Consider the following 21932-nt stretch of genomic DNA (forward strand, 5'->3'; position numbering starts at 1 on the left):
TCAAACATAATCCTCTGTATCAGTATCGCAGGCCCGGACAATAAATCTTACAGGAGAAACTGGCTGTAGGGAGCTGGGCGGGTAGGCATTCCAACAAATCCTCGACAAATTAGCTCATCCAAATTATAACCAAATTTTCCTTCCTCATTTGAGTTGCTAGGCTCATGGTGAGATATCTGCACGTTCTGTTTTTGGACTGACAGGGGAAAAAGACTTAAATCAAATAAACCTGGGAACTCTGCCCCATCGTGTGCATGTGTGTTTTCTCTGCACTAGAGCTTTCGGGTTTGCAATCTCCAAAGTCAACATCAATTCCATCTCTATAACTTTAAAGTTCGAGGACATATTTTCAAATTTTACTGTAGGTTAAATAATTTAGTGAAAAGGAGAAAAATATATGGACATAATATCATGGAATTACTAACTTTTCTCTCATTCCTCTTACTTTTAAGAGATTAATTCTCATAAAAATATAGCAAAAACATAATGCAACATAAAAGATAATCACAAATGGTAACTGTTCACTTTGGTTAGTAAAAAACAAAAACAAACAACGACAAACTTTTGCATTCAAACCTAAAATCTTTATTTTCCTGGAAAACAAAAATATCCCTTCATATACATTTCATTTACATTTGGTCCAAAACTTATCCTTTTATCCCAGTCAAAATGTCTGAACATCTTCCTCCAAAGTTTTCTCTACAGGTGAACACAAGTGTAGAAATGAGTAAAAGTGAAAGATACAACTGAGGCCACTATAAAGTCACAAATGTTGCGGCAGCAACACTTAGATTTTTTCGCCTTTTATATCAAACTGGTACTGCCAGGAAGTTAAACTATTTCAAAATTTCTGACACAGAATCTAGACCCAGACAAGCCTCTTTTCTAAGGACATCCAAGAACACAAACAGCTGATGGATGAATTCTAGCTTATAAAGTCAGCTGGTGCTTCAAAACATGTCAACCCATGTTACTTTATTAAAGGCTGGAATACAGGAATAAGGCCAACCTAGCTGTCTCATTCAAGCAGATGCAGAACATCTTAAAATTTTAAGTGCCCAACTTTAGTTTTTAGGGTTGGAGAAGAGGGGAAGTCAAAAAAAAAAAAGAAAAAGAAAAGAAGAAAGCAGAGCCTTCAGGAGCTCGGTAACCGGAGCCCCTGCCTGGTCAGCGCCCTGCGCCCTCAGCAAGAGTCCTGGTGGCACTTCAGCCCCAGGCTGATGCCCATTCCCATCAGGTCTGCACAATCTCTGGCTAATAAATCACTCCAAATACCAGAGGGTAGCACCTGTCCCCACTCCCCACGCAGCCACTGAAGGAAGTGCCCTCTGGGAAGCCCAGTCACCCTACACATGCCCTTCCAAACATCAAGAGATCCCCTTTCCAAAGTTATTTCATGCCCGTCACTACCCTAGAAAGTGCTATGCTAATAAAAATGGCTAACGAGTGTTGAGCACTCACTGTGTGCTTGCTAAGCCCTTTTAATTTATTCTTTTCATGAATCTTCACATCCCTGTAAGATCAGAACTCTTATAGTACAGGTGAGGAAACTGAGGCACAGAAAGGTCAGCCAATATCGCAGGTAGATGTGGAGCCAGGGGTGAGCCCAGCACGTGTGACTTGGGGATTTTATTCACAGCCACCAGGCTGTACTGCCTCCTTGCTGGAAAGCCCCGTCATCACCTGCTGGCCCAGACCACCTTGGAAGAGAAGCTGCTCTCCTCACAGCACTGTCCTTTCACCCCCGAAGCCACAGGTAACTGGACCGGACACCCGACTCTAGGTTAAATACCCAAAGGCTGGGTATGGTCGCTCAATATTCTTGAAAATCTGAAGAACACGACTAAGTTGGTCAGGCTCTGCTGTCCTTGATGCTGGGTGTGTGAGAGTCCTCAGCATCCTTTCAACCAACCTCCTGTTCGCTTGAGCCATCCTGAGTGGTGTCTCTGTCCCTTGAACCCAGAGGCAACTGATGAAGGCTAAGGTGGTATCAGGAAGGTCAACCCCACCAGTTCCTCCCCCAGTTTCAACCCTGCAAGTCTCCTGCCACCTCCTGCCATTTCTCTTGGGTGTCCTGATCATTCTTCTTCCTTCTGAGAGCAGATGTTCTGATGAAATCACTTGAATTTGTTAAGATTTTTCTCCAACAAGGCATCAGAGAGTTTAACATGTATTAGGCCTGTCCTTTATACACACCCAGACACACACCCTCCACCTGAAAGAAGACTGGCTTTATATAAGGTAGAGAAAAATCTATTCTGTTTAGACACACAGCCGACCTGGGTGCTGGATACCACTCTTTCTCCAGTGCCCATTACTGGGCAAGAAGCATCCTCCACCTCGTCAAAGCCCCAGAAACAGCAAACGAGAGCTCTTTAGCATTTACTAAAGACATTTACAATATTTTGTTCACCAATGAGTTATACTTGCAAGCCAGTAGTAGAGCAATGATCCACCTAATGAGGGGAGAGATAGTGAAGGAAGCGCTGGAAATATTTGACCAGACCGGAGAAGGTTTTTTAGAGTTTCCTGAGTCAGAGAAGTCTCCCAACACCCTTGCCTGAAGACTTAAGTGTTAGTGGTTTATTTTTTTGTTAAAAAGTGCAACTTTCCTAAAAGTACTTCTGCTAATTTTATTAGTTCCACAAATACTTTGGTGCACATCGCTAGGCACTGAAACAAACAGGCTGCCAAACTCCCCGCTCACGGCACTTACGGTGGACTGGGCGGCACAGACAACGGCCAGCTCGACAGAGTGAACCAAATGCTTGAGCACAAGGGAAGGAGGGGGACCCACAAGAGGGGCTCCTAATCCAGACTCTGACTGGGTTTCAGGTGGTCCAAGGTGCTTTCTTGGAGACAGCTATGTCTAATCTGAGACAGATTGCTTCAAGGATGTGTTGGATTTAGCCATCGGCATGTGCAGTGGGAGGGAAGTGATGGGGAATCCGGCGTGTACTCTGAGCAGAGGGAATGGCAAATGCCAAGGACACAGAAAGTAGAGCTCCGGGGCTGGGGGAAGAGCTAGAGGGAAGTAGGGGTGAGCAGAGGGGCCCCCAGGCTGTGCAAGGAGCTTGGACTTGACCCTGAGGGCTGTAGGAATCACTGAAGGACTTTAAGCCAGAGATACAACTTGACAACTATTGCTCTGGTTGTATTATGGGGAAGGGATGAGAAAGAGCAAGACTGGAGTTAAGGAGAAAGGTAAACAGACAACTGACAATCTAGGCACCAGGGACTGGGACCAGGGACTGGGACTGGCTGTAGGGCAGGGTAGTGGGGTGTAGAGAAATGGATGCGCTACAGAGCTGTTTCGGCGGTGGAGAACATAGGAGTTGGTGACTGTGTGGACTTGGGACCCACAGCTGCTGGATGGTGTGTGTGCCCTTCATTTAAATAAGGAATAACAGAGAAGGAGGTCCCTTTGGACCACTCTGATTTTAAGGAATGTGTGGAATGGCCCTGTGGCCTCAACAAAACTCAGGAGAGCACAGAAGACAGGAGATCCGGGACTGATCAGCACAGGGATGATAATTAAATAAACAGTATCACCCAGGGAGAGACTGCATGAAAAGGGAAGAAAATGAAACATCAGAGGTATACATATTTAAGGAATAGGGAGGGAGAGGGGGAGGACAAGGAGAGGAACAACCCCCTCCCCCGTGCAGGAGCTGGAAAGTGGAGGCAGGAGTGGTAGAAGGAACCAGGAGAAGTTCCAACCCAAAGGGGGAGTGAGTTTTCAAAAAAGAAAGTGAGGCCATGAGCATCAGATGGTGCTTGAAATGAAGAAAAAAAGTAAGATCTTGGGATTCCGTGACAAAGACATATTTTGGGAACTTGACAGGTGAGGTTTCTGTGGGTGGTGGGGGTAGGAGTTCGACACAATGGGCTGCAAACTGATGAGAGGTGAGGATATGAAAGCTACATGTTCGGGTGGTTTTTTCCAGCAAATGATGTGAAGTGTCCATGGGATCGAGGGATAGCTTTCTTTGATAAAGGAACTTAATCTGTTTAGATACTGATCAGAAAGTGCCAGGAGGGAGAGAGAAGCTGAAAATCCAGAGGGGAGAATGGATAAAGCCAGGTTTTTGAGACAGGCAGACCTGAGATTAGAGCTGGGGTGAAAAGCTGCCATTAGGTAGAAGGAGAAATGGCATCTCCACCTTCAGAGTCGAAAGGGGGACAGGGTGGGACGGGGCAGACCAGTTTGTAGGCTGGGTGGTAAACTGTTGAGTGCTTATTCTAGTGGCCAGCTCCTAAAATCCAAACTTTATATGGCACATAGTTTATAGATTAGCAGTAAAAGGGGTTGAACAAATAATGTCAGAATGACTGCGTACAAGGATGGTTTTGTTTTGCTTTTGTTTTTGCTGTTTAAAACTTGCACTCCCATTCTAAACACAAAAAATAAACACATAGGAACTTTAAAGATATGTTTCTAGAATACAGTTAAAGTTTCCATGTCAATCTCAATTTAAATTGTCAGAAAACGAAACATGGCAATTTTTGGCATGACATTTTCATGGAACAACAAGGGATTCTAGGTGAACGGGCTCTCGAGATTACTGAAGTTCAAGTCTGTAAATCTTTGACTATTGTTGAGCAAATCTTGCCACAGTCTTGCTCAGTGGTCCTCCGAAATGCTACTGAATCTTATTGGCTATCTGCTCTGGTACCAGGCATACAAGCTGCTCATCTTACCAGAAGGTGATTCATTCTGTTTTACCTATAACTATTTAAGAATACTAACAGAAATGCTTTGAAAACAAACAAATATTCAGTATTACCTTAATTCTGATTTTAATCCACTGTCCACATAAATTAGAACAAATTCTCAAAGAGGCCAAGGAAATCCAGATGACTTGGATGAACCTACACTTTTGTTGACTAAAAGCCATTGCTCAACAAGTTTATTTTTACTTATTTCTGGATTAGTAGCTGAATTTCAAATTAAGGATGCTAGAAGTACATTCCTGGACTAGGAGGCGTATTAAAGTACAAGAAAGCTCTTTTTCCCTGAAGGCAGAGAACTGAAAAGTCCTTTTAGAACCTTCTGATTTCTTCTCATCATTTTCCTCTTCCAAACAGAGCCACAGTAACCCTCTCCATTCACTTACTCCGCACCCTCCTCAAAAAGCTACCTAATTTAATTGTTAGAATTCAACCACTTTTGTTTCAATGCTAAGCAAAATTCCTTCCATCAAACTGTGGCAGAAAAGGAATTCAACCAGAATTTCACATTTGTTTTTAATTCAAATTCAGGAAATTTAGATGGATACCACGTCAAGTGTACTTTTTGGTTTATAATTTTGCTGGAAACCATTTCTTAAGAAATGGTCATTTTTGAAATTATATTTTCAGTTTTGAAAAGTCCGTTCTGATTTTGTATTTCTTAAAATACAGAAACAATGTATCACCAGAGATTTTTATCCTTCACATCTTGGCAGATTGTTGAAACACTGCTATTGGCTGAGAGGTTTGGAAGTTCATGTTGGCTCCAAATAAATCTGAATAAAACATTTCTATTGTGTGCTAGGGAAAGTAATTACAACAGTGCCAGCTCTTCATCATCATGATCCAGAGCCTCTAAGATTTAAGTTTAGGATATGCAAACTAAGAAGAATTTTAAAAACTAAAATAACTTGAAATGGCAAGGTCCTTAAAACTGAAGTCCGACATTCTTGTCACATTTATATTCTACTTATTAATAATGTTATAACTACAAAGAACTTCTCTGACTTAAGTTTTCACCAGACCTTTTCTTAGTTTTTATATTATTGCATAAACTGAATTCAACCTATCAATTGCTTAATCAACTGTCAATTTCTCTAAAAAAAAATCAAGCCTTAGAAATTCCAAAAAAAAAAAAAAAAAAGGAAATGGTCTAAAGGCAATTTCTAAACAAAATTCCAGGGGCAGGGGGATACGGTCAGAGAGAAAAAGACATACAACTGACCATGATCAGAGTGTGTTTGTGGGTAAGAGAAGCCCAGGGCACTACCAAAACGCACAGAAGGGGGCACCCTGCTCAGGGCGCTGGGGTGGGCGTCAGCAGGGACGTCTTCCTGGCAGGAGCCATGACTGATCTGATTCTTTATCCATTCTCTCATCCAGAATTCATTTGGAAAAAAAAGGGGGGGGCTGACTAGTGCTTAGCACGTCCTTAGGGCAAAGAACACAAGTATGAAAACCAACACTGAAGTTTTCTAAGAAAGAAGTAATATCCATAATCTTTAACATTCATTTTTCAATTGACAGTTTATACAATCAGCCACTTCTTAAAATCAGTTATTCAAAAGTTCTTTTTACCCTTTTCTTTATTTGGAAGAAAAAAACTTTTCCTGGAAAAAGATACTGAATTTTGTATAAAAATATCAACTGAAGTTATTCCCATAATCAATAGTAACAAATTCTTAAATAATCATATAAATCTGTAAATTCTTAATCAGAAGTTCCTGGAAACATCTATTTTGATTTTTAACTTTGAATAGCAATATCTTAAGTTACTGTATAACTTAAAATTCAAATGATCTCATAACCTTCTAAAAACTCTATTTTTGTAATCATCAACCAATAAGAGTTTTCTAAGCAAAGTATTTAAATAATATGTGAGGAGTGGGCTCTACCAGGAATAGGATTCATAAAAACAGAAAGTATAAAGCATTGTAAAAACCTGCTGCTATTTAAGCAGAAATGTGAAATATGTATACACATCAAGTTTCTCAAACTTCTTTTTTTTCTTTGAAGAAAAAGAAAAAAACATTTTTTCCTTGTGATGAGAACGCTTAGGGTTGACTCTCTTAACAACCTTCATATAGTAATTATGTTGTACATCACATCCCTAGTGCTTACTTAAAACATTCATTTTAAATTTTTTTGTTACTCAAAAATAAAACTGTCACTTGGCCTTCTCACCTCTAAAACCTCTGTAACGACCCTGCATTACAAGATGGCAGTGGTACACCCGCGGTATTACAAGAAGAAGATAGCAAGAAGAAAGATTAACTCCCTTCGTCCTCACAGTCCTGCTGCTTCTTTGCAAAGAAAAGAGCGTTTCATCTGATCTTAGAGTATCTGGCACCACGATGCAGAGAGAGAAGTTTCCGATCCGGGGCTCTGATTCCTGCCATGTCCAGGAAGCCAGCCCTGTTATTTCCCAATCCTGACTTTAAATGAAACCATGCCGGGCAGAGATTTGTAGACGGATTATTTTGGTCAAACAGAGTTTAGTGTCTGAAATTTTAAAATATGCTTGGAAATGTTTATAAGTATCAGCATACCCCTAAGGAACAGAACTATGAAATACGCAGAATGAGCTGAATTTTAATGCTTTGAATCTGTTGTATCTAATCTGTCGTATCTAACAGGCTTCCCACTAATGTCTCCAACTCTAACCAGTGGGTTTTAAAACCACTCCTCTGTCATCTGACCTCAGCTTACCTTCCTAGCCTTACGTGTTTTTATTCTCCACAGGAATATCATAGTCCAGTTGGTCCACCAACTACCCCTAGGACACTGCCTTCTTGTCCACACCTAGAAGGACAAGATTCATCGACCTGTCTCAGGTCGCCCCCTTGTCCTCTCTGGAAGGCTCGGTTCCCCGGCCTTCTGAGCTGCCGCAGAGACAGCCGGGAGGTTCTTTCTTGCCTTCCTGTCAGCTTCTGAGCTTTCCTTTTGACTCAAAGAAGGAAAAAAAAAAAAACAACCCAAACTCTATATACTTAGCAAAGTTAAAGCCAAGAAGCAGCAGACTGATTTATATAATAAAGGCCTGGGGGCAAAAGAAGAGACTAGAGAAAACCCGCCTGGCAGAGAAAAGTGGGGAGGAGAGGGGGGAGGGGCTGAGAAGTGGTGTGGGACAGAAGCCCGGTCTCCTCCAAGAGATACAAGTGAATGTAGAAATTCCCTTTAAATGTACTTCTGGTGGCTGGTCAGGGTTCTTTGAATATGACCCCCTAGCCACCCCCCCCGAAGAGTCTGGTCCCCTGGCACCTGGGTAGGATGAACGCTTGTTTAGGCCGTGTGCCCTCCAGCCCTCCCCCCAACCAGGGAAGGTAAAACGATTTGTTTGGTGTAAAACAAAATGTACACTTTTCCATACCATCCCTTCTAAATAGGATTTACTTGGCTTAACATAAATGACTGGCAATTGATCCCTAGAAACAAGTTTGATAGACCAAGTAAGGGCGGCTGAGAAAGCAACAGGAAAAGGAACAAGACAGTTGCACCCAAGATGTGAGGTTAAGGATGACTGCTGCAGTTACAGCAGAGGGTCGGGGAAGACAAGCGCATCTAAATAATTCTGCCAAGTTGTATTTAATTGAGATATAACTGACATATAACATTGTATTACAAAGATTTTCTAATGACTTTAGTTATTTAATAATCTCCTACTGACATTTAATTTTAAAGCCCTTGTAATGCTCTTACTTTTTAATTATAAAGTACGAGTCAATGTATTTTAGAAATCTTAATATCACACCTGAACCCCTAGTGGATATTTCGCTGGGTTTCCTTTTAACATCCCCAGAACTCGAGCTCTTTACTGCCTCCAGGCTTCCTGCACGGGGGATTTCAGAGGAAAACAGCCCCACGTCCCCTCTACCGCAGAATCCCTGTCCTCTCTGACAGGTGGCCACCCTCCACGGGCAAATCATGCTCAGGGCTCCTGTCCTCTACCTGTGTAGCTCACACTGCTAGAACCTTCTTGCATGGAGCCCTCCTATAACTCTTATCCACTGGTCTAATTCTGCCCTAAGAACAGAGACAGAACATCTTCTCATTCAAATAACTCCAAATGGCTATCATCCTGAGATTTCTCTCCACTCAGATACAGACACTAACTCAAAGTACAACGACCACACGGGAAAACATTAACTTAAAATACAACACTCCCAACAGGACAAAGCGTTGCAAGTGCTCAAACAAGTATTGGGTCTAATTTATCATCTTCCTCCATCCTATACACTTCACATGATCCTGGTTTTGTCTTGTTTGTTTTAACGGAGGTTCTGGGGATTGAACCCAGGACCTCGTGCACGCTAAGCATGAGCTGTACCCACCCCCTCTTCTGTTGTTATGAATAGTCACCTCAAACCATCTCCACACAGTGTACAGAGCTTTCTGGATCTGGCTCCCGGCTGCATCCTTACCGCATCTCCCCCTGCCTCCTCAGACCTGTGCGCTAGGTCGGGTCTCCTTTTAACGTCCTCACGACATGAAGCCTCTTACTGCTGCCAGGCTTCCTACATAGCTGCTTCCTCTTCCTGGAGAGTCACTCTTTCTCCTCTTCGCCTGGATGGCTCCCAACCCTCCCTGCCGCCCTCCCCCAAGCTAAATGAGGTCACTATTGCTTGTTCTCACAGCACTGCGCATTTTTATGGCACTTTTTCTTTATTGTAATTATACTCAACTACTTGGATGAACATGTCTTACTCCTTGTTATGGATCGAACTGTGCTCAACCCATTTGGCAGGGGGCGGGGAGATATGCTGAAGTCCTAAACTCTGGTACCTTATTTGGTGACTTTATTTGTATACAGGATCTTTCTTTGCTGGTGTTATCAGATTAAGAAGAGGTCATTAGGGTGAGTCTTAATTCAGTATGACTGGTGCCCTTATAAGAAGAGGAAAATGCTGTGTAAAGACACAGATGCACAGGAAGAATCCCATGTGATGACAGGAGCAGAAACTGGAGTGATGCAGCACAAGCCAAGAAACACCAAAGACTGGCAGCCACCACCAGAAGCCAGAGCAGGCAAGCAGGGGTTCTCCCCTGCAGGTTTCAGGGGACCGTGGCTGCCACCTCCGTCTGGGACTTTTAGTTTCAGAACTGCAGGGCAATACATTTTTGTGACTTTAGGTCACACAATTTGTGGTACTTTTTTATGGCAACCCTCAGAAACTAAAATATTCCTTGACACTAAAAGTTTCTGGAAAGCAAGGTCTGTATTTTATTCCTTTGTGGCATTCCCGGTGTCTTCACAGTGACTGAAACACAGGAGTGCAGGACACCTTTGTTCAGTGAATGAATGATTCAGACTTGGTCTGTAGTCAGTGTAAACCCTCAGGTCTTTCTCTAAGATCCCTATATTGACTGGTCTTGTTGACTTCCTTTTGTTTCGCTGATTATTTTCAAACCTAGACTCTGAATTTTAAGTTCATATTTTTTGGGATTATGTGTACCACAAGTCCACCCATCAGTGTAGTAACCATTCTACCTATCTTCACGTCACTGCAAATTCAATCCAAGTAAGTGATAAAGACTGTTAAACGCAACAGGGTGAAGGACAGAGGACCCTGGCACACCACCAAGAATGTCCCTCCAAGCTGGTATCGACCCATTTATCTGCTCTTTGGGTATATCATGCAAACAACTGGAGGTTCACATTTCTCTCCAGCTTATCCCAAAGTTGTCACAATGCATGTATGAAATGCTTTGCCAAAATGCTAATATATTATATTTAAACTCCCGAAATCCACCAGTCTCATACCCAAGTAAAAAGAGGGCATGGCGTTTGCTAGGCATAACTTTCTGTGGTGAACTCAGGATGCCTTTTCGGAACTGGTCACTTCTTTTCCAAGTACACACCACACATTCCTAGAATTTTGCTGGCGAGCTGTATCCGGCTCCCTGACATGTGGTTTCCAGGCTCTCCACTGGCCTCTGTTTTCAGGAGAAAGGTCACTGCCTCCTTCCTTTCTGCTCCTCCCAGTCTTGTACTTTAGGGCACCTCCAATATGACAGGTGGTCACTCCACACTTGCAGCTACAAATTATTTTAATATTGGGAGCTAATTCACCCAGGCCTGAAACTGCAAAGAGGTTTGAAGCAAGTAGGTTCTCTCTCACCAGTCAGGTTCCCCGTCAGTCATGTGTCCTGACCTTCTAGTCAGAGAGCCCCCCTTCTCCTTTAGACAAAAGTAGCTCTGCCTCCGCTCAGTCACCCATTGCTACGACACTAAGGTCCCCCTTTTCCCCTTCTTCCTAATTAAGTATTTCATAAGGATTCAACTCAAACATTCCTTTGCTATTTTTCACAGATTCATGCTTTATTCTTCCATCTTGTAAGTCAGAGCCCCTCAAAGGAATTCCCATGACAGCCACGATGTGCCTCTCTGGTGTGCGCCCTTCTCCTTCCTCGCTCTGAGCATCCATCATCTGACTAGGATTTTGATGGTAGAGCCGTCCCTGGGTATCCGTGGGAGACTGGGTCCAGGACCTGCCGCGGATACTGAGATCCACAGATGCTCAAGTCTGTTCATGGGCGCCTTGTTCCCAGTTCCTCATCCGTGGATACTGAAGGCCGACCGTATTTGTCGTTTCTTCTTTCCGAACGGTAGTAGCTTTGAGGGTCACATACAGTCCGTGAAGTTAGAGCCATATGTTCTATGAGGACTTAGAAAGAAGTCTGCTTTTTAAAAACTTGGGACTGTGGATTGAGTCTGCTAGCTGGTCAGCAGGGAATGTTCTAAGGTATAAGCAAGTGATTCTCCTGTCACCCAAAGACAAACATCTTATGAATATTACCAAAAAGTAGAGCTTGTGGAAATGCTTTGAACCTCCTGATCGCTCACTACTCAGCCTCCCTATTTCATTTATCTTATGTCAACAAAGACCGAGTTTGTTTAAGAACCTTTCACGGGAAGGTTTCAACAAATCCCACTTGCAGGAACGTCCTTGTTTGCAGGCAGCAAAACAGTGTTTCATCATCCATGGCCCCAGCAGTCGTCGCATTGCTTAACGGACTCGGAGCGCGAGCTCACTCGTACCCAAGCACTCACGAAGCGCAGGATGATTCAAAGGCAAACGGCTCATCATCAAATTAAAACCCTGGCAAATAAATCCTTCTGGATTATCACTTGTGCCTCCCCCAGGACCTGCCACTCCTGCAGTTCTCCAGGCCCGTATTTGTGCAGTGTCCTTCTTGTAGGACAGCTTTCTGTGAGTGAAAAGATAATTTACTGACAAATCAGAACAAAAATGCAACAAACACTAATAATTACAACTATGATTCTGGGCCACTTTGTTTCATATTCTAGAGCGTGTTTGTTTATTTGGTTTTTTTTTTTTTGAGACTTCTAAACACTTCTTTCTTCTCCAAATAGAGAAATACTCATAACCAAAACCTTGTTTCTAAAGGAGCAGGCCGAGAGCCTTGCACATTTAAGACTCCCTGTGAAAGATGCTGTTCAATGTGAAAAGCCAAGGGAAACTTCCCCAGTGGGCTGACAGGGTACGAACACAAACGCAGCAAAAATACAGAGAAGACGTGTGGAAAGATGTCTCCATGTTAGATTACAATTTCATCCCGAAGCAGGGATAGAGCCTAGTTCTGAGTCACCTTTGACTCTCGCCCCAATCAATAATTTTTGGTAATTTCTCCACTTCCAAAAGTTAAAGTGCTGTCACCAGTCACAGCCAAGGAAGCACAGGGAAATAAATGGTGTTTGCTAAGAACTTGTTCCTGAGGGCACGTTGTGGCTCTATAGTTTTCCTTGCTCCAAACACACCAGGAAAAAAAAAAGTCAGCATGAGATGTGAAAGTCACAACTACGGATATAAATACATAAACACATAAACACGTCAGCCAGTTATTTCACTCATTCCTGAGGTGGGACGGGGCAGACAAAGTGCTTTTCATTGGCCCCTTTTCAATGGCAACAGCCACAAAACCATGATGATTTCCATCCTTCCAGGCATCAAACAGGAATTTAAGATTGCTTTGCCCCGTGCAAAATTAAACACGTTTAAAAACTCTAATGAGAATCAGGTGTAAGGATAATGTCACCATCCAAACTCATTTGACCTGAAATCTAAGTGATAAAAGCAGATTTCTGAAAGAAACCCAGGGCGGGATGAACCTGGGGTGTCAGAGGCAGGCGGATGGGGGTCTGCCTCTCAGCCCTCATCTTCTGTCTGGTACAATGAAGATACTCTTGTAAGGTGGTTTTGGGGTCCAATGAGAGAATGCAGGTGAAGTGCCCGTGGCAGAGCAGGCCCTCCATGGACGGCAGGGCTGCTGTTAATTTATCATCACAATATAAATGAAGGACCCAAAGACATGTGTTTGACACTCATGTCTTACAACACCAAAGGCAATCCACTTATAAAAGCCACTGACTTCTATTTGAAAATATTTGTAGACACATAGCAATCAAGATTAAGAATGAAACAGACTGCCAGCCCAGTGCTCTAGATTTAAAGGAGGAAACGGAGGTCCAGGGACTTCTTCTGGGCACCCAGACAGCTGGCAAGACTGGCTCAGAATCCAGGCCTCCCCCTTCCGCCCAGCACTCTGTCGATGGCACCGCGCGACTCATCACGCTGAAATTCTGTCTCCAGCTGCTCTTGATCACCCTCGCTGCCCAGCAGTGGCTGCTCTGAGAGGGAACGTGGCTACAGCCAAGCATCCATCCACTCAGGAAATATCTGAGTGGGAATCCTCTCTCAATTGGGTTTCCTTTTTTTTTGTCCTCAGAGGATAGGCTCAAGGACTTATTCCTTTTCCTTTTTCATTCTTTCTCCCCGCCCAACCCAATAACCAAAACTGAAGGAACAGTATCTTGCAGCTCCACTGGCCTGGGCTCCACTGGGTCCAGGGTGCAGGCCGTCAAGCTGTTCCCCTGCCATCCTCACTATATGGCAGTTCCCTCAAGGTCTACAGCCAACCATCAAACTCCAGCCTCCACACCTGCGTTCTAGTCAGGGAGCAGCAGGAAGTAAGAAGCGTCCCAGTCAGCTCGGGCAGCTGTAACAAAAATACCATAGACGGGTGGCTTACGCAACAAACATCTCTTTGTCACAGTCTGCCGGCTGGGATGTCCCAGATTAAGGCGCCGGCAGCTTCGATGCCTGGTGAGGGCCTGCCTCCTGGTTCATAAACGGCCTTCTTGTCCTCACGTGGCAGAAGGGGCAAGGGAGCTCTCTGAGGTCTCTTTATCGGGGCACTAATCCCATTCATGAGGGCACCATCCCCATGACCTCATCACCTCTGAAAGGCTCCTCTTCTTAATACCATCACCTTGGGGTTAGGTTCTCAACGTGTGAATGTGGGGGGGCACATTCTGTCATAACAGAAGGGGTGAAGAGAGGACCCTTGAAAAGGATCCTGCCTGGATGTCACAGAGGACACTTCTCTTTGCCTGCCACCAGCTAGAATTAGTCCCATGGCCACAGTATGCTTCAGGGGAAGCCGAAACCTGGGCTTCATCTCAAGTGCTCACATAGACACCCAGGTGAAAACGGAAGCAGATGTTGAGGACAAACAGCCCTCTCTACTACACCATCTGAGAACGTGGGATAAACTGTAAGAATCCGGCCCAGTCTCTCGCCTGCGCCCCCTACCAGAGTGGTGACACAAGTGCACGGGCGATCAGGTCCCAGGACACACGCCCGGCCCTGCTGCTCTGTGGCCAGTGCGGTGTTTAAGCTCTTGGACCCCAAGTATGGCCTGGACCATATTCCTCCCCTTGCCTAAGAGGCTGTGTGGCTGCAACCACTAGGGTCTTTAGGGGACAGTCTCAGTGACATCCTGGAGCTTCCACTAAAAGAAATCCCAAACACAATCCCTGAGCATGGCCACCGGGTCATCTCTCCTTAAAGACGCTGCCAGAGAAGGTCATTTTAAATCGGGAAATGAAAGCGTTAAGAAACGTGCCCTCGCGTTTGGGTTGCGTTCCTTCCTTTCATAACTGGCTACCGGCTAGCAGAGCATCATTCCAGGCGCAGACACGAGGAAAGAGCCAGGCTTTCTTCAAGGCTCCTCCTCAGCTTTTCCTAGTTAGCCAGGTGGTGGATCCCTGCGCCCTGTGCGGACGAGAGACGTGCTGCCAAAAAGCTGAAAAAAGGCCACAGCTCAGCTCCACTTCTTCCAGGCAAGGGTCCCTCTCTGGGGCTACTGGCTCCTCCTCCAGGCTCAGTGTGGCCAGGGCTGTCCTCACAGAGAGGCCTGGCCCGGGATTCCAGAAGCACCGGGGGCTCAGCAAGTCAGTGTGGATCAGACAGCAGAACTCCCCCAGTGCCATTTCTTAACCAAGCAGTTTACACAAACAGGATGGAAACAGTGTGCCGACAATCAAACTTCAAGAAGCCATCAGAATCCTGTCAAATTAATCCGACGTAAATTCCTCCAGTCTCCCCATCCCTGTCCATGAACCACAAAGAATGAACGCAGGCCAAGCTCTTTTGTGTGGGAAAAGCACAAAACATGCCAAATCTTGCCTAAAATCTATGAGGATTTCTCTGCTTTTTTTCTTCTGAAATGTAAACATGTCTTTGACTTTCCTCCATCAAAATATACAATTTCATATTCTGAGTATTTTTTTCCTGGAAGCCAAGTACCGTAAAAAGGAGCAAGGAGTTCAAAAAAGATGAACAGGGAAAAAATGTAGTTACCTCGCGTACATTAGCCTAATCAGTGACGTCAACAAACCAGTGGGAGTAAATATCATTATGGGACTGTGTGTTTTCTTTCAAAATCAAATTGTATCTAGAAAATGCTAAGTCTGAAATAGGTTCACAGAAGGTCATTTCAGGAACATGCATTTTGGCTTGAGGTAAAAAATTTAAGTAACTTTAAAGCAGGCCACAGAATTGGCCTGCTTTTAAGATACTTTAAAAGTTTATGAATATATGTATATTCATGTATGACTGAAAAATTGTGCTGTATGCCAGAAATTGACACAACATTGTAAACTGACCATAACTCAATAAAAAAATTTTTAATTAAAAAAAAAGTTTTACATAGCAATTCTGTGGTCACAGATCAATAGTGGAGCATAGAATAAACTAACATGCTCCTCTGTTAAAAATGTATCCAATATGTCCTCTTTTTTGAAGGCCTGGAATTTGCAAATATGAAAACACTAACACCACTGCTCATGGGGACTTCGAATATGTCCAATGACCTCAATTTAAAATTCCGGTGAACGCCCTTCTCACTCCTGTAACCTCAGTTCATCCCACGGTCCTCATGTCACAGGAGCTCAGCTTTTCTTCGCTGCAACTCAGACATCTCCCTGCAAACCAAATTACAAACTCCTTACCTTATCATTCAGAGTCCAAGCTCTCACCCAAACTGTGTTTCCTCCTTTTTCTTCCTTAGGATGAAATCAGTTAATGCACGTAAAGTGCTTAAAACAGTGTCTGGCACAGAGTAGGTACGCAATAAATGAGGGTTATTACTATTACTCCTCTTCTCCTCCCCATCCTCCCCCCTCCCCAACAATTCCCTCACATTCCACCATACTTTGGTCAAAGAGAAGTGTGTGCTTTCTTGCCAACGGGTCTCATACTTTTCAGAATCCTTTGCTCATGCTGTTTCCCCACCAAGAATGTCTTTTAAACCTCAGTCTCTAACCCTTTACTCCTTTCTCAAGATCTTTTTCACATCCTACCTTCTCCATGAAACTTCCTCGTGACCCCCTCAAACAGAAGTGAACAGTCTTTCGAGAGCCCTGAATACTCTGTTGACACCTTTCTGGATGGCGTCCATCACCTCTGCCCTGGGCTGGGCACCATGTGTATCTGGCTTATCACCTCGTCCCCAACACGTATGTTATTGATAAGCCCGCGAGACAGAAACTTTGTTCTTTGTGTCTTCATATGACCCCTTTGGAAATTACCACACACTCCTTGAACTGAAAAAGATGCTCAAATAGTTTTAATTTTTTTGAGGTGAAAGTAATTTCTGTGTGAAAAAGTACTGACACTTCAAGTTAAAGAATTAAAGTCTATGTCAGTGTGTGTGTGTATATATACATATACATGATTTACTAGAGCCAAGAGTACATTCTCATGACTCCCTAAGTGTGATATGACTCTGCTTTGAAATATACTTTGATGGGACATATGCCACAATAAGAAACTTTCTATCATTGATGACTCTTTCCTAAAACACATTTGCTATTTTTTTACACAAAATGCATTGAAGATTTAAAATGCATTTATCACTAACCCAATTTCTAAAATCAGTACCAAATAGCATTCAAAATGAAATATAATATAGCATTAATATATGTGTTTCACTATGATAATCACTAACAATGTGTTTCACTATGATAATCACTAACAATTCCTTCTTAGAGAAAAACTCTCATTTCCCCCAATTCATTGTTGAAGAATAAGATGTTTCAATCTATCAAATGCTCCACAGGGAGGCAGTGATGCTGGATTCATTACCAAGGTTCTTAAAAGAGGAAGAGGGGGGCTCTTTTTGGATCAGTCTAGAAGGCCTTATGGAGAAGAGAATATTTTAAGCAATCAGAAAGAGTCAGCTTGGCAAACTGAGTGTGAACATTGGTTTCAGAAATCTGGCCACCCTTATTCAGAAGACCTGGAGAGACTCACATCTTCTTTCTCTAAGTGACCTTGAAATGAATGGAGATGCAGGGGGGAAAGTAAGAGAAACAGTCTGAAGGGTCTGAAGCAAAGATTAAGGAGCTGCAAGGCAATCGGAAACAAGCACTGACGTCAGAGGCGAAAGAAGAGCCCGCTGACTCCTCAGATGAGGCTAGCCTGGGGGGGGCAGAGCTGGAAGAAACAGGATACAGAGACAAGAGACTTGCAGTTACCCAGGGGAGAGAAAACGCAGCAGGAATACAAAAGAAGAGCGAGACTTTCCGTGATATCGCTTAAAGAAAATTCAATCGTCAATTTAAAATTTAAGAAGAGTTCTGGGAATTCCTGGAATGAGATACGTTCATAAAATATACACAAATATACTATCACCGCTATGACTTTTACTTCCGCCACTACTACTGAGAGTTCACGTTTGTCAAGAGCATCCTAGGTTTCGGGAGGTGAGCTAAGTGCACTGCCTATACTAGCCCAGCTAAACTACCCAACAGCCCAACGAGGCAGGTCCTATTCCTATCTCTAGTTTACAGATGAGAAAACCAAAGCTTAGGAGGACAAGGATCAGCTAGTGTGTATCAAAGTCAGGATACAAAGTCAAGTCTGTCTGACTTTCCACAGTAAGACACAGAAGCAATGGAATCGTCTCACAATGTTTCTATCTTGTAACAGCCACTGCAGTTTTATTATCGGTTTGTGCCACCACAGAGACAAGCATGAAGTCTGTCTGTCTTCTCGAGCTCAAGGTTTCCCGAGATGAACCCCGGCTGGAGGACACAGAGCACTCTGGTGAGCAAAGTGTTAACTACCATATCCTGAAAGCAAAGCACAGGCAGTCGTCTGCCAATAAATAGTCTGCTTATGAAGTCCACATTCTAAACTGAGATGAAATACTATCCAGCGTGCGCCTTAAGGAAAGAAGCCCGTCGCCACAGCTTGGTTCAAAGCCAACGTTAGCGAGCGATTACATCATCCGCCTCAATATAGCAAACTGAAGAGAAACAGAATCGATGGACTTGCAGGATACTGTTCCTGTAGTGTTGGATATTGTGGCAGGGCGGGGGGAGAAAGAATGAAAAAGGAAAAGGAAAAAGTACTTGAGACCATCCTCTGAGGAGAAAGAAAAACAACTGAAAGAGGATTCCCACTCAGATATTTCCTGAGTGGATGGATGCTTGGCTGTAGCTGCCCTCTTTTTCTTAAATGCTGACCAAGTACGTCCAGCAAAGAGCGACCAGGATAGGGAGAGGGGTCTGGAAACCATGTCATGACTTGAAGACAGTTAAAGACATTGCAGGTGTTCAGCTACAATAAGCAGGGATGTAACTGGGACCCAGAGAGGGAACCCTGTTCGGAGCCCAGCCAGGAAGCTCTGAGAGTGACTAGCCATGGATCTGGGCAAGTCAAGGGGTTCTCGGTCTTTCCATCTTTGACACAGACTTACAGAAGTGATGTAGGGGTTTAAGTTAACAAGAAAAGTGTTGGGCAAATAGCAAAGGGCTTTAGAAACAGAAGCTGGTCATATTTCTACATTTTTCGCTTCTTTTTACTCTCAGGGGAAAAAGACTTACAGAAGAGATGACAGCTGTCTTCAAATATGTGAATCGCAAGGGGTAAGAAGACAATGACTCTATCCCTATTTATACTAGAAGACAAAACTACAAATAAAGGATATAATACAGAAAGAGTAAGATATTAAAATAAGCTCCAAGGATATATTGTACAACACAGGGAATATGGCCAGTATTTCATAACTATACAAGGAGAATAACCTTTAAAAATTGTGAATCACTACATTGTACACCTGTAACTTATATATTGTACAGCAGCTATACTTCAATAAAAAAGAGTAAGATATCAACCCAGTAAAATACAGAAAACGCCCTAATAAAGAGGGTTCCTACCCCTTAGAAGCTGCCTGCTAACAAAGGTGTCAGATTTCTGTCATTGTACACAGAGGACAGGTGATTCAGAACGATTCAGAAATTTGGGGAACCAGGTTTAGTCAAAAGGGATTAGCTAAAGTATCTGCCAGCTCAGATTCTATGATTTAACGATACGATTTCTTTTTTGTGGCTGATAAACTAAATTTTTCATGATTCTCTGCATAAATAAAAACCAGTAGTCAGAAAATAGGCAGGTCATTTACACCAAAGTCCATACTGCCCAAACCTCCCACCCCACTCAACATCCTCATCTTTCAAAAAAGTGATAATCATGTAAGTTTACAGTGACTAGAAAATTAAAAAACCCACAAAGTATGTCATCATAACATTGATGACTTTGGAAAAAATGTCCAGGGGTTTTATACCATTACATATCTATACACTGTTCAGATCAATTAAATACTGATTTGGTAAATTTTCCTTAAGTTTAAAGGTTCACCTGATGCAACAAGTCTATTTTAGTGTTAACAACTGTAATTTCTTTCTCTCCCCCTTTCCCTGTACCCCTGGTATGGAATATTTAATTCTAAATAGCAGGTATTAACAACCTCTCCTGGTATGCCCCCCCATCATACAGAAAACAATCTCCCACAGCACCAGAAAAGCAAAGCTCTCTCATTCACCCACGTAGCCAGACTGTGACAGCGTTAAATACTGCGAATACTCAGATACACAAACAGGAGATTTTTAGCTTTCTCATTTCTGCAGTTTGTCAGTCTCCACTGCCTTTATCCTCATGACTGGCCCGCTTCCAACACTTAGGGAAGTTGTGATTCATAATTTGAAAAAGTAGAATCTGTTCAGAGACGAGGCTGCAGTTGATCCTTGTTACAAGACAACAGTTTTGGCTGAAGGAAAGGATGGTGAAGCTAGCCTAAGAGGTGAATGTAGGATCAGGAAACAGGGAAATGACATTCCACCAAGAGTCAGTCCTGCTTCTGCTCAGAGCATCTTTAAGAGAATCGGGGAATCTGGAAAACTGAAGTCATTCTGCAATGAGAGAGCTGCAGGGAGTCACCTCCCATCACCAGCTGCTGTATGTCCATTTCCCAACCTCTTCCTCGCCGCGTGTATTTTTAAGAAGGGACAGATTTGGAATTACTTTATATGCCAGGATGTTCTGACATAGTTAAAGAGATCTAGAATACAAATGCGGGTTTTCTGGACTGCAGCTTAATTCCACAGATGGGACTTTCTCACATTGTCAGGAACTCTGCCGAGCTCTTTATAAACGTTTTTATTTTATCAGTCCCTCATTCCAATTTCCAATGTATGCTCTGGGGCACATAGTATTTTTAAAATGGATTACTCTCTGGTTGCCCACAGTTCCCCACCATTCCTTACTACCTTGCACTAACCTGTTTCATTCATTTGTATCACATGCTTGGACCCAGAGAACTGGGGTAAAATCAGTGGGAGAGTCTGTGACGTCAAGGAAGCCTCACGCATGTGCACAAGTACTTCTGCTCCCAAGCAATCCCATAAGGGCAGAGCATGTAGTCCTGCAGGGAAGACTCAAGACTATTAGGTGTCTTTGTTATCTACACGCTGTTTGTGAGGTGAGATGAGCCCAGGATTTTCCTCTGTGACCTACACTATTATGCAGATGTGCATAAAAGGCAATGTATCCTGAGACAAAGGGAAACTTCTAAAAATTCAGAAAAATAACCAGGCAAGGTTTTAAATTTCTTTTTGTGTGAATGAAATTAAAACACCTCATTTTGGTTTTTTGCTTGTTTGTTTGCTTTATTTAGTTTAAAGCAAACTTTAAACTATAAAAACACTTTAACACCTGTTAGGAAGGCTATTAAAAAAAACAACAACCAGAAAATAGTAAGTGTTGGCAAGGATGTGGAGAGACTGGAACCCTTGTGCAATGTTGGAAGGAATATAAAATGGTGCAGCTGCTATGGAAAACAGTACAGGAATTCCTTTAAAAATTAAACATAAAATGACCATATGATCCAGCAATTCCATTTCTGGGTATATACCCAAAAGAATTAAAAGCAGGACTCAGATATTTGCACGCCCACGTTCACTGCAGCATTACCCAAGAGGTGGAAGCAACTCAAGTATCCTTTAACAAATGAATGGATAAAAACAAAACGTAGTGTACACATACAGTGGAATATTGGTTGACCTTAAAAATGAAGGAAATTCGGACACATGTTACAACACAAAGGAAGACATTATGTTAAGTGAAATAACTTAGTCATGAAAAGACAAATACTGTATGATTCCATTTATACGAGGTATCTAAGAGTAGTCACATTCATCGAGTTATGGTTGCCTTGGATGGGGAAAGAAGGAAACGGGGAATCAGTGTTTAGTGAGTACAGAGTTTTAGTTTTACAAGATGAAAAAGTGTGAGAGATTGGTGGTACAACAATGTGAATGATCACCACTGAAATGCAGAGTTAAAAATGGTTAAGATGGTAAATTCTGTTCTGTGTAAGTTACCACAATTTAAAAAATTTTAATTAAAAAAAAACAACAACACTTTAACAGTGTTGAGAAAGGCAATATATATTTAACTCCAGAACTACTTGGGGTTCTACAGTTGATTCTTGAACAACACAGCTTTGAACTGCACGCATCCACTTACACGTGGATTATTTCAGTCAATACCACA

At 42.9% G+C, this 21932-nt stretch overlaps 1 protein-coding gene across 4 annotated transcripts in view; it reads right to left on the reverse strand.

Moving 5' to 3' along the window:
* Positions 1 to 21932, reverse strand: part of SLC7A2 (solute carrier family 7 member 2) — a 61010-nt gene that overhangs the window by 25754 nt on the left and 13324 nt on the right. The window lies entirely within an intron of this gene.

This window comes from Camelus bactrianus, chromosome 26 (genome assembly GCF_048773025.1).
Source record: "Camelus bactrianus isolate YW-2024 breed Bactrian camel chromosome 26, ASM4877302v1, whole genome shotgun sequence".
Classification (NCBI taxonomy): domain Eukaryota; kingdom Metazoa; phylum Chordata; class Mammalia; order Artiodactyla; family Camelidae; genus Camelus; species Camelus bactrianus.